Genomic DNA, 14505 nt, shown 5'->3' with positions numbered 1-14505 from the left:
TGTGTTAATTACTCATAGATATTCTGATATTTTATACGTACTGTTGGTGCATTACGCACCTTAAGACAAATTCTAGCTTATTGAAACTGAAACAATGAAAGAATGACAATTTTTCTCCCCATTTCCGGGTCAAGCTGAAAACGAGGCTCATTCCGGTAGCCTCTGTTTACGGCGTTATCTGCAATTGTTGATCAAGGGAAACTGCTAATATCGTTACTTCTTAACAAATTATATCCCAATCATGCTCAAACTTTGCAACGCAAGGTCACGTGACCGAGCACGTGACCTCAGACAAGCCAAAACTTCTATTTCAGCGCTAGAAGATGCCTATTAAATCGCCCGGAACGCATATACGTCGATACGTATGTTATCTTACAAAATCTGTTGTTTACAATACACTTTTTTTCAGTGTTATGAAATACAGTATAGGAGATTACTGATAGCAATTTTTCCTCCTTTATAAATTTGCTCTGTAGAAAATATACGTCAAACATCAAACAATTCAACAGTTCGAGAGCCTTTTCACTCCTCGTCGCTTTCTTCAGAGTCACTTATGCAGGTAACACCATGAGCGTTTTTACATACTTCATCATCTGCCATGCAGTAGCATCCTTCAGTACAAGAAAGCCCTGTGTTGTTGCAGGAACAGTTTCGCAAGCAGGAAGACGTTTTGCACTTACACGTCGACAGTTCGAGGAGACTTTCCGGAGCCGGTGCCTTTGTCATTAGCAATGGTAAAAGATGCTTTTCATCCCTCACCCATCCATGACCCTCTGGTGACTCAAGATCTTGCATCGCTTCAAGAGCATGCCTCCAGACGAAGGCCTGGTAGTTTGATCGCTTTAGATGTTTAGACAATCAGACGTCGGTGGAAGCATTTCGTCTTTCTGCTTTTTCTGGAAGAACATGAAGCAACGCAGCTCATCTACGGTGCTTGCCTTTTTGGATGTTGTATATGGACTGCAAACAAAGGCTTCGCATTTGCTGGCTGTGGTTACGTTCAATTCTTGTTCCTCTCCGAGATGAGGCACGCTATCCTAGTGGTCAGTACTACGACAAAAACTATCCCAAGCCTTCTTCTTCCCGATACCCGCCAAAACGCAGGTCGAATCACAGCCCGTGATTGCATGGAATCCAGGAAAAGATCTACAAAGCTTTTCACCCAAAGCATGGGCGATGTCATGCACTGGAATCATTCGTTGTCGGTCCTTCAATCCGGTGCGAAACCACAATTCTGGACATCCCAAACTGCTAAAGTGGCTAACGCTTAGGATAAGGACATCAGTATCCGGCGACTGGATAACAAGTCGTCTATCTGCTCTTGCTGCGTACTTGGCATGCAATATCATCCTGGTGTCAGCCTCTTCATGATTTGATCGGAGTGCCTGCACCTCTCTACACTGACCTCTTGTCACAGTCACCGCTTTCTCGCCATCTCTGAAGCCACCCCCGATCACAAGCTCCTTCTGTGGGGGAAGCTGGTGTTCACCGAGTCTGCGGAGCGCAGACGACAGGAAATCGCACAGGTTAACCTGGTATTGGAAATATGTAGCACACATTTGAGAATTGGAATCTCTTATGAATGGTTACACTCAAAGGCAAAAAATGTTGATGTCCAATTCACATTGCTGGTAACGAAAGTTTAGTTTAAGCGTAAAACGTGTTAACTAAAAAAAATCTAAGCCTTACCTTATTCTTGGGATTGGAAATGTACTTTCCCCATTGCCTTGGGACTGGAGTGGTAGGACCTCCTATCCGCACTTCAAGACCAACGGATGCTCCTCGTCGTTCACGCTCTCCTTCCTTTATGGAGTTCTCCCAGTATTGGTCAAAGACTACATGGACTTGCACACAGTTGTTTGAAAAGAGCGGGGTAGTGAAGATGTTGTAGTACTTTTCAGAAAGATCCCCAAAGGTACTTGTTCCGGCAGATTTTGACATTTGTATGATAGCCATGCCGTCGATGATAACAACAGCTGGATTAGGTGCTGTTAGTTGCTGAACCACGTTAACGTCTTTCTCCAGAAGAGAGCATAGGACGCTCTTTGTCCCTTTTCTTAGACTCCCATCTGCGTTTGCGAGTGAATATATGGTACTGGAGAGCATAGTTCTGCGTGTCCATGGCAAAAAATTGAGGTAACATTGCAGCAGTACTGGAAAGATGCAACTTCCAATTTCCGGTTCTCTCTGCCTTTAGAAACTGTAAAAGGGTAGTGACCATAGAGCAATACTCATCCCAAAATGCAAATAGGTTGGACCTTTCTTGATTCTCTGATTTAAAGATGGCGAATAGATCCGTAATTTCCGTCGGATCTGTTGTTATCTTTCTCACGCTCTCTCGTGCGCTCTCTTTGTCGCTCTCCACCACTCGAACGCAGTCCACAATCTTGTGCAAAACGGGTTCTTGTGGGATCTTTTCATCCCGTGACTCGTACCAGAGAATAAAAGCATCCCACATGAGACCGAAGAACCCTTCTAACAAGAGCTTGTGTGCCCCTCGGTTGTAAGATTTCCCTTTCATTAAAGCAGACGTCGAACCAGCAGCGTATACACCTGACTCAATCAAAGTGTCGTACACCGTACCCGTTGCCTGTAATGAACGTCGCTTTGGTCTCTGTTCTACTGGGCTGGGAGGTGGATCTGGACCAAAGGTTCTGTTCTGATAAATAACCATGGTGGTTGCATGCGTAGTATTCTTCCCGTCGATAGTCTCCTCATTTAAATCATTATTGTCGGCGGCAAACTGTACAAACGAACCAGCCTTTATTACAGTTGGTATGACAGTACCGAACTCTTCAGTCTTGGCAAGAACGTCCTCTGCAATACTTGTATTCACTGCACGCATCTCATCGTAGGAGACGCAATGTCCCATTCTGTTTAGCAGTTCGATAAGCCGCTTAGATGTTGTCAGATGATGAACACATATAGCTAAGCTGGTGTGCTTAGGAAGCTTAACACGTCCCTTGGAATTGCAATGGATGATATCTTGTGCGATACTGAGGTGAGGATTTGTCGTTCGTCTTCAATTGCGGTAGACTGGTTCAACGCATTAGAGGGTCTAGCCCGCTTATCTGAGACCACGAGCTGCTTGATTAGTAAATACAGAGAGTCCGGCATGAGTTGTCTGGCGGTCTCCATGCTGACGTCTTGAGTATTTAGTGGTTTGGTGTTAATACCTGTACATTTCTTTATCTCTTGTTTGATTAAGCTTGCCACACGACGTATTTCACTTGACTGTGGTGTTTCATTGCCGTTGTTGACGCTTACGCTTCCATTTTCGGGGCTGTGAAATACTGCCCATGCGTTTAGAACATCTTGAATGTTAACGGTACTTGCATAGACAAGTTCAGATTTACTGCGGTCGGCTGGCTGATGGAAGACAATCGAAGTGGAAAAATGCTTTTACAAGCGTATTTTTAGATTTTGAGTGGTGTAACTTTCCGGACTATCAGCGCCTTTTTGTGTGAGAATTTCCTGATATTTGCTTAATAGAGACATCATATCGTATGCTCTGCCTTGTTCGATACCAGCAGCTAGATCAAATACAAGGTCTTGAAAAGCCCTTTCGTGAGGTGAATCTAGGGCTTCTCCTTTGGGTAGGCTAAGCGTGGTTTTCTTACTGACATAAGTAGCCAAACAGTTCTTATGGTACTTTGCCTGTGCTGCGATGAGGTCTCCGTTCACACCATTTAAAATGTGTAACATAGAGCTATCTCCTTTTCTTTCAGCCACTATTCGGATGCTTTCACAGGCCTCGAATGTGCATAGATTGATAAGATCTTTACTCTTTTTATGAGTCTTATTTTTACAAATGAAACACCTCGACCAATCAACTGGGGCCATTGCTGAACGAAAATTCGTATTAGAGATGACGTCGACTTCCTTTTGCCGGCTTGTATGCTGTAAAGCATCGCTAGGCGTTTTATAGCGAATATTTTGGTCACTTGTGTATGATGCATAACAAGTTGAGTGCCAATGAATTCCCGTGTCGGCATCATGACTCACAAACCTTGCCCGCACGACGCTGTTCCGTTGCCTTTATTGCTTTCTCAATAGAGTCTTCCTTTGCCTTTCTAAGTGGTTCCCCTAGGCGGTCAGTCTGGCAAATAATACACGATGTGCTACGGGACAGTTTTCTTTTTCTCGATTTTGGAAGTAACGGTATGGCGAAGCCCTCAGGAAAGGAACCTTTATCAGCCATTCTATAATCTAATAACGAATTTTAAAGTAATGTGTCACATAAAAAAAAACAAAGCCAAAAAAGAATATGGCAACCAAATCTAAACATTTTGAAATATTGTTTGACATTGTGCTCTAAAAGGACATGAAAAACGATTGTCGATTGTTGAGGTTGTTTTTTTTTGTTTTATAAAAGTATTAGTTGAAGTAAGATACAGCTATTCTATAAATGTACTTACAGAGATTGTACTGCTTCGGCCATGGAGGCAGCCATGTTGGATGATATAGCCTCGTTTTGAAGATTCTTGAAAAAGAGGCTACAGCCTCATTTCAGTTTCCCACAAAAGTAACGATGATACTTGCAAAAATGAGCTAACACACTACAGAATACCCGCAATTTCTAACCAAAAAATCTATTACTAAAGTGCACTAAAGTATAATATACAGTAGATGCCTTAAACAGATCGGCTGCTGCTTTTAGCTACAACTCAATAATGCAAAAACGCCCGAAAAATGTAGAATCAAGTCATGTAGCCATAAATTACAATAAAAAACAGTCTTATTTACGGAAGAAGACTTCCTGGGACAATGACACCTATTGTTGATTTAATAGCCATTTTTTTAGTACTCAAAGGTACTGAAATATAATTTTTGGCCTGTCTGAGGTCACGTGCTCGGTCACGTGACCTTGCGTTGCAATGTTTGAGCATGATTGGGATATAATTTGTTAAGAAGTATCGATATTAGAGGTTTCTCTCGATAAACAATTTCAGATAACGCCGTAAACAGAAGCTACCGGAATGAGCCTCGTTTTCATGTTGACCCGGAAATGGGAGAAAAACTGTCATTCTTTTATTGTTTCAGTTTCAATAAGCTAGAATTTGTCGTAAAGTGTGTAATGCACCAACAGTAAGTATAAAATATCAGAATATCTATGAATAATTAACGAATTTATGGTAATGAAGACGTTAAAATAGGCTAGTAAAAGCTATAAAACACCATTTTTGACCGTGCAGCTGTCACGTGTTCAGTCACGTGACCTCAATTTAAGTAATCTGAACATGATTAAGATTCGTGCTACAAAGGTGTAACGATATTTGTAGATTCAGGCCAAAATGAACGTTTAATTTACGCATTATCAGTGGTCTTGTATCTTAGCCTCGTTTCCATGAATTTAAAGGGATGGCCTATTAAAATAGCCGCATAACTCGTAACCTATACCACAAATCAACTCTACTAACTAGCTGACATTGATCAGCAGGTCTTGTTCTATCAAAATCCGCTATCAAACCTTTTCTGACCCGATCATTGTACGAAACCCTTCTTTTAGGGTCCTGGCTTCCGGACTATAAGACTTGTAGTCTTTTTTCATGGACAGTGTACTTCAATAAAAATGTCTGTATCGGACTTTGGTGGGCATATTACTGAAGCAAGTACATAAGGTTATTTGAATAGGATTCAGTGCAGTTTATCAAACAAAAAAGTGTGGTTATTTGAAGACTACGGATGTTTTACGGACGTGAGTATCTCTCTCTATTGAATTCAGTTCGGTACATAGAGTCAGATAAAGGGTACAAATTTGTACTGAATAATAAGCTAACATTAAAGACTAACAAAAATGTGGTTACAGACGCCGTAAAAGTAATCATTTATTTACGTACAGGCAGTACAAGCAACATTATGTCTAATAAACTAATCTATTAATTTTACAAGGTGCTAGATTGTTTTCTCATCGTATTTCATGTATTTGCATAAGCAGTTATCCATTACAGACATCAACTTAATGCACTTACCCTATATATAATGTCTAATCAGACGAGATCGCAAATAAATTACTGGATGAATTCTTGGAAATACATGTTTTTAAATTGATTTTACCCGTGAACTATAGTAACACACACATTTTTAAAAACCTATCAAACCCCCTTTACTTTGAGGAAACCATATCTAGGTTATTAAGCAGGGAAAAAGAGGATAATAAATACTCGTATCAGTGCATGTTTGGTCAGTAGTGTTAGGTTGTTACTATTACGTGCTCCACAGAAGCCTCCGAGCATATATTATTTTGGCCTCGACACATTCTCCTCACGCAATGGCGGCTCCACCGTCAAAACTTTTTCCCCAACACTCGAAAAAGTGAGCCTGCTCGCAGGCTAGCTCCACAGAAATGACAATAGCCCATAAAGAGAGCGTGTTGTAGGGAGGACACAGTAACTAACAAGCTCACGCAATCTGATTGAACAGACATGACTACTGACGAAAATAGCGAATGAACGTTGACCAAAGAACCGGGTTGGTGCGTGAAGGTTTGCGAATTTTGCGGGCCACTGAACAAAAAGAGAATTCACGGAAACACGCGAACTTTAACGATAACATACTAACTTCGAAGGATGCAAATAGTGCCGGCAATGGCGAGTTAAAATAAACAAAACTCTGTAAGAGCGTATACTTGGGCGTCTGATTTGTGAGTAGTAAAACCACTGCTTTTTATTGTTAAAAGGTCTTTGAGATCTGTGTAGTGGAAAACGTCAGAGGTGGAGTTACATTTCAGGGTCGCTTATCAAAGTTGCAAGGGCCCAGTTGTATGATTGCGACTTCTTTTATCAGTGAATTCCCATGGCGGTGGTTGTTTACTATTGCCTTGGGATTATTTGAAATCAAGGTTCAAGAGCATAAATCCTAACATCCAGTTTATCAAGTTTCTGAAAAACATGATTATGTATGTTGTTAGTATGCTATATATTTACAAATCGACGTGCTGACCTCTTTTTCAGAAAGAAGACAGGGAGAGGCGATAACTGAAGGGGTGCGCTTACTATAAATTAATACTTGAAAAGGGTGACGTAACCCAAGCATTTAAAGTATACCTATGAGGCTAATACAGAAGACGTGGACGCTATTTATTGAAGGTACTTTGGCGTTCAGGCTTCTTGGTAACAGGGAAAATCAGCATTTAAGTTCAGTTTTCACGTCAATCTCCTCCCCGCCCTCCTTTGCGAACAAATTTTTATCGAGAGAGACGTCTGGGTATGAGACAGTCACCATAGCATTTAATAAGGACAGCTTCCTAGCCAACACATTCTTTTCCAGTGTTTAGCGCGTTTTCCCGATGATGTAAGCGGTGGTAAATTCAACAATAGCAGAGCATATTTGTTCGGTTCAATTATCTTTATCTGCCGGTGAAACTCAGGTCCACATTCTTACATGCTTAATAAAAAGCATACCCATTACATCGTGCACTATTACACAAACTATATCCATGGCCTACTCTTACATTATGTAGTATTAATTACACGGTGATCGAATACACGTACTTTAACATTAGTAGGAACTGTAAATGCTGACCTCTTTTCAGAATGAAGAGAGGGAGAGGCTACAAAAAGGCGTGCGCTCACTTTTTTGAAAAGAGTATCCTAATGCAAGCATTTAAGTACCTTAATGAGGCTAAAACCGAAGACCTGGACACTATTTATTGAACGTAATTTGGCGTTCAGGCTTCTCGTGAAAATCAGCTTTTATGTGTACTTTAGCATTAAGTAGCAACAAGGGACTATAAAGGGGACAGAGAGGGCATCCCCCATATACACCCTATTCCATAGGTAATTCGTCTCGAGTTATTTTTAACACCACAGATCTCAAGGGGGATTAGACAACAGCCAATCACATAGCTCGAATGTGTTCCGCGAGGGTGACCCACGCTGAGAGCCACGCGTCCTTCACGAAATGACGCAGAACAAAATGGTAGAAGACGCGGAGAGCGATTTTGCTATTCCATTTGTCGACGAAAACGACTACAGCGAGATTTCTGCGAAAGCTGTGTCAGCGAAACCGAAATTAAAAAAGAATCGCCCTTCCTCTCTTATATAGAGCTAACAGTAGAGCAGGGAAATCCTTAACACACTGAATATTCTCTCAGGATCATTTATAATTTACAGTTTGAAGACAGCAATTTATGGTTTGATGTTTTTTTTTTTTCAGTCTTTATAGCGATTATTCCTACCCTCTTACTTTGTCAAACTTTGGCGAACCCTCCTAAAGCTGAATTTGAAGGGACCATATTCAAGCTCAGGAAGAGAAATAAAATTTCGTCGTTGCTTATTTACGTCCTCCATAAAACGCGAAATTAGGCATTTTCACGTCGTAGTCGTTCAAAAACGGGAAAGAAATGAACAAAAAAGTGTGTTGCACGTGCGAATTTGTTGTTTTGCTAATTAAACCTATTGTTTTTTTGACGTTCTAGTTGTCGTCCGTGTCGTTGGATCTTAAACGCCCTAAATTGTACAAACGACCGGTTTCAATAGACCGTCGAAATTTCTCATCTTATTAAAGCACTGAGGTTACGACAACTTCGAGTTAAACTGATTTCACGGGTTGTCAAAGAGCCCAGCGATTCCTTTTTCCCAGGTGAGCGCCGACTCATTTCGCTTCAATATTCAGGAATGCTCTCGATCTTTTTACGCTTTCATTGCCTCTCGCCCGACATGTTTTGCACGGCGTTTGGTCGTGCGAAACCTCCACAAAACATCCACGCCTCGCGCGAGGTAACTTTATCCCGATTCTAAAAATAACTCGAGACGAATTACCTATGAAATAGGGTGTATATGGGGGATGCCCTCTCTGTCCCCTTTATAGTCTCTTGGTAGGAATTATGCCGTCAAATATAGGTTGTTAAATCCATTAAAAAGCTAGTTATATCTTCTTTGCAACAAATTTGGAATGAATTTAGCTCCAACGAATCTTTTTATGTTTAATTTTCGAGGACGGAAAAGATGCTTAACTCTTTCACTGGAACTAAACTGGAACTAAATTCCACGCTCAATAAAACTATTTAGCCGAACCAAATGTCGGAAAGTGCTCAAGTCAAGTTTACTTGAAGACTTCCTCCAGTCTGAAGATGACTATGTTAAAGTCCCTGCCCCGTTTCAGTTATTGAGCTTTTCTCTTCCCTATCATCGTTACCTTCATAGTTATTTAGCTCTATTACCATAACATTTTTAAGAATTCTCCTTGTCCTGTTTATAGTGTTTTCTTTTTACAGTGTTCTCTTTAGTTATTTATGGGTTATTTAATTATTTGTTAAATCATCGTAGGTTTTCTTTCCTTTCTTTCATGATCATTTTTCGTTTGTTCAGGCAAACGAGACTTAGAGGGGCGGAGATAGTTTAAAAATAGGTACAATGCTGATGGCCAATTGCTTGATTTAAATTAGAATCGTTTGGAATTAATTTTAAAATATTGTAACTGCCACACATGAATGCTGGCTTTTGAGCCGAACAAGAACTTGTCTAGGTGCATGCAAACATATACGGAGAAGGTGAGGACCGTGATGAGCGAACACAAAAGTCATTATGGCTCGGAGTCAAACCAGAACAAGCGTCAATCGAGTGAGCTAATTCACTTCCAGTTTCCACTCATTTCCAAGACGCCTACGAGCGCAAAATCGTTCGAGACGCGTAAGCATTTGAATATATTTTAAAAGCTTAATTGATAAAACCAGCTTTTAACTCTCCCACCAATGCATTAGGACTGTACCTTTAGAAATAAAAATCTTTATCGCAGCGTATAAATTTATATCAGCAAATATAGCAACTGTGACAGTCGCACATAAAAGGCTATTCCGGCATTTTTTTTTTATCCTTGACATCACACACTTTTTGCGCTTAGCATGTATACTATATCAAAAACATTAACTTTACCTCATTCACATTGAGCGCATAACAAATCTCTTTTTTCCCTCGAACAGAGAAAATTGTTAATTACACGATGTATCGTCATGTAGTCGAATGTTTTAAATCATCACAGTCACAGCTCGAATTAATGAGTATTATATTGATCACTAAAGTATATTTAGGTATTCTTGTCACTAAAATCAGTAATGATTTTAAGATGACTAAATCTAAGAATACAGTGGATATAATCGAGAAGCATGGAACATGACGTGTTCAAAGTGCGACACGGTTTATTACAGATTGCGACAGGTATTACAAAGTGCGATGATTATTACAAATTGCGACAGTACATAGTAATATTAGTTAATGTGCCACCTGGTCATCAGCGGGACTGAAAAATGCCAGAAAATAGCATTTCTGTTTGCAAAACTTTGTTGCTTTCATTAACAAAAATATAGTTTCACTTAACTGTTAACTTCCCATTTATCAGTTAACTACTAATTTTTTGGCTAATTATCAGTTAACTACTGTTTTTTTGGCCAAATATCAGTTAACTGTTAACCCCATTCGCACCCTCTTCTAAGCAGTTCGGGAGTATGCCAGTTTTGGAAGAAACGAAAACAATGGTTACGTCACCAACCATAACATGATCACCATGACGATGGCCATTTTCAAAACATACAAAATGGCGGACAAGGGAGAGGAAAGAGTATTGACAGAAATTCTCGTTTATTCTTGTTTCATCGAGTCTTTTATTTGTCTTCTCCTTACTATGAATTGGGAAGTACCTTGAGGACAAGGAGTAACCATTCTTGCGCTATAGTTCTTCGCTCATTGCGCGCTTTGTAGGCACTTCGTACTCACTGCGTATGTAATCAGTACATCGAAAATAGGTAAGCACGCTAACAAGTTTGTTCCTATTTCTTTCATTAATTTTTTATATTATAAGAAAAAAGAATGCTTTGGAAACAACTAAAAAAGTGTGTAGTTCTATAATTTATTTCCTTATGCAAAGAGTAAGTTTTACTGTAATTTTTCCCGTTGCTTCTGTTTCTCTCTCTGGGAGTGAGCGAGTGGCCGGAGAAGACGGCTGTAATTCAGGTTATTGTTTTGGCGCAAGCGAGTCATTTGTGAGTAAAATATCTGTTTTTTTCGAATATGATGTTCTGTTGGTGCATGTCCTGAAGCGGTTCCGTCCAGGTATACAACAGGTTTACAAGGGATTTCTGAGGGTATTGTGTCCGCGTTTTCTTCTTGAAAACCCACAAAGTGAAAATCTTGCTTATCATCCCTGATCATTTTTTCTTTGTCCCGCTTCAAAAAAACCTACTGCTTTCAATTTTTCCACTGTCTGTAGTTCACTGATTATTTGCTCAAGCTTAACAAATGCAAGAGACTCTTTAAAATTTAATATACATATTGGAAAACTAAGAATGCCTGTTGTTTTTGGATATATTGATTAAAATGGGATACTATAGTCTTGTAGTCCACCGGATTTGACCAGAGGTCAGATATCAACAGGGTTATGGGTTGTTATAAAATATCCTCTTATATGGGATTTGATGTATATCCGAATAATACTAAATTATTGTTTTTAACTCTGGGGTTGCCTTCAAACCAAAGGCATTGTAACTTTGAGGAGCACTTTTCTCCAAGTCTTCTCTGTGGGGACCCTCAAACAATTCTATTAGACAAGGTTTGGCCCAAAATAATAATGATTGCTGCACTTGGCATGGACACAACATAAGTTTTCCAAAGTTCTTTTTCATAGTTCTCCATGGTTCTATTGAACAGCACTTTCAAGAAAACAAAGCTCACATCAAAGTAAAGATACAATTATAAAATTTATTAATTTTATTGTTACATTTTGTTTTTTGTAAATAAACATTTTATTTCTGGTCCTGACATAAACTACGAGCAAGGGAGCTATGCAAGTCACGCAGACCATCAGCAAAAATAAAGTAAAAACAAGTAAAAACTGCAAATTTTACAGATTACGGTTAGCATTCTTTTTACTGATTAGGGTTTAGGTTGGGGTTAGGGTTATGATTAAGTGCTGTTTAGGGTTAAACACTTATTTACCATGGTTAGCTTTCAGTTAATTCTTTCGGTATTACCAGATTACTGTTTTTGATTTTTATGTATTGTTTTCAATGAGTCGTACCTGACCTGCATGACTCGCTGCCACACTGTAAAAACTGACCAGTTATAGTGACCTCAAAAAAATGGTTAAGGTTTGAATCCCAGGTAACCGTATTTTATTAGGTTACAGTAACCAAAAAAATATAGTTCAGGTTAACCATTTTTTATTCCCGTTGAAATAACTTTTCTTTATGGGTTATATTAACCCTTAAAAATGGTTGTTTCTACCGCAGCCCACGCCACTTCTTATGACTTGTTTGTCATAACCTCTACTTTTTGGTTAAACTAACTTTAAATTTTTAGTTGTTATAACCGAAATAAAAAGATAAATACGTTTCAACCCATACAGATAAGTTATAATAACCATTTTTTCTGGTCATGGTAAACCAGTTTTTTGGGTACTAGCGATGAATCTGTGGTAACCCATTTAAAATAGTCAAGAGGTGGTAGCTTTAACCATTCCATATAGGTTAGAAGAAAATGGTCGTTTTAACTGATAATAATGAATTACATTAACCTCACAATAATAGTCTTCAGCAACATTTTTAATGGTTATGTAAACCGTTCTCTACAAGCAACATGTTGACCACTAACTTCATAAAAAAGATAATCATACAACATTGCAAGTAAAAAATGCTTATGTTTCTTAATACAAGTATTTAAAGCAGAACAAGGAATGATTAAACAATCAGCCCTGCTTCCTAAACTATCGCTAATTTAAACTGGAATACTGCATGTCTCTCACAAGACTGCAAAACAAGACTTTGTACACTGGCATATGATTGTAAAACAGAAACATCCTTAAGCAGAAAAAATTCAAGTAACTCCAGGATCAATAGTGATACAGTATTTAGGTTAAATTAAACCCTTAAGGTATAAGTGCCTTTCCTGCCAAAACTGCTTTGTCAAATACATAGGGAATTAAGAATTTCGTGAGATTCAATGATATAATAATTGTAAGATCTTGCCAGTGAAGAGTCAACTCCTCACCCACTGTACATGTAACTTTCTTTCTTTGGCTAATGATTGAAGTGGAGCATATGATCTAAAAGTACCAGTGCCCTTCATTGTTCTACAAGCCACGTTTTTCTACTAGAAAGCAAAAAAAGATCCTATTCCAAGCTGTGGCTCGTTGAGGGTAACTCATCCGCCGGATCAGGACTTGTCTTGCTTGTAATGAAAATATGGGTACTCTCCGAGCTTCATTCAAATTTGTTTATTCCCTCAGTCGTTCAAATTTGGTGATATTTCTGAAATAAACGAAAATATTTCGTTTTTAAGTTCACTGATAACGCACGAAAAATCACAGTCTTTCAGCGATACGCCTGTGGGGAACACGCACGCACGCGTGTGCGTGGTCATCTTGAGCAACGCGCGACTCAAAGCTACATTTAAAAAAAAAGCTTGGTAATAGCGTATGATAGCTCTGTAACAGCAGTACAATATTGCAATTAAGATGGTCATCCGAAGACCGGAAAATCTATGCAACTGTACTGAACATTTAGAAAACTTTAAAGGGCCACGCGAGTGCGTGGGGTTGTCTCAAAACGCGTCTATTTATTTGCAAAAAGATAATTTTAAAAACGATTTAGAGTTCTGTTTAAAAATAAGCAATACATACCGGTCATGCTGTTTCAGTGAAGGTCGGTGAAGCAAGTCTTCGAGATTTTGCCTGTGTTCATTTGTCTTTAGTCGACGGGGCAGATATTTTGCTTATCTATTTCAGGCGGTCAACTGAAGTAAATTCTGTCATGATCTTCTTATCATCCTCCTTTGAATAAAAGATTTGCAAGGTATTCGTTAGCTGAGAATTTTGTAGAAGCAGTAAAGACTGAAATTCAAGTGAGTAATCTATTCTGTGAGCAGAGTCTCCTTCGATCTTCCTAGATAAGTCGACTTATCTAGGAAGATCGAAGGAGACTCTGCTCGCAGGGTATCTTCGGACTTGCATAAATTTGAAATCACATTACCTTTTTACTTGCCACATCTCCATTGCTGTCCGTGACTAAGAAACGAGCTCCCATTGACTTTTAACTGAAGGGCTTTATCCAGGCGAAATATAAAATGTTTCTTTTCGCAGCAATGAACCAACAGTACTGACTTCAGCTTGGCGCAAGGCGGTTAAACTGAAAAACTGAACTATGAGAGCCGAATTTGGCATTGATTTTGAAATTCCAAGTCTCTCATTGGCTAGCTAAGTAGATTAACGTCAAGGTGTTAAGTAACATACTACAGTTGACAGGAAACAATGCAACATTTTCTAAAAACCCTTAGTTGTTTTTCGAGTAAACTCAGTAAACTCGCCTAACATGTTTCCAACCATGAAATAGTTTAAGCTTATAAAAAGGTTACTGAGTAAGATTTTTAATTTACTGAGAACATTTAACGCCATTTAGGGTTCGTGACGTGACGAAATAGAGTTACTTTAGGTCACTTAAGACAAATACCGGAAACCCGCTGGAATTTTGTGCCCGGTGAAAAACACGAAAGTATTTTTTGAAAATACGCGAGGGTA

The 14505-nt window shown here is 39.1% G+C and overlaps 1 long non-coding RNA gene across 1 annotated transcript; it reads right to left on the bottom strand.

The window, feature by feature from the left end:
* Window positions 1–13138: 13138 nt before the first annotated feature.
* On the bottom strand, window positions 13139–14250 carry LOC140937283 (uncharacterized). Its single transcript, XR_012165452.1, has 3 exons — window positions 13961–14250; window positions 13612–13761; window positions 13139–13240 (listed from the first exon to the last, which is right to left on the bottom strand). It is a non-coding gene; the product is annotated as an uncharacterized lncRNA (long non-coding RNA).
* Window positions 14251–14505: the final 255 nt, after the last annotated feature.

Source organism: Porites lutea, chromosome 1 (assembly GCF_958299795.1).
Source record: "Porites lutea chromosome 1, jaPorLute2.1, whole genome shotgun sequence".
Taxonomy (NCBI): domain Eukaryota; kingdom Metazoa; phylum Cnidaria; class Anthozoa; order Scleractinia; family Poritidae; genus Porites; species Porites lutea.
This window is presented reverse-complemented; position numbering and strand designations above follow the sequence as displayed.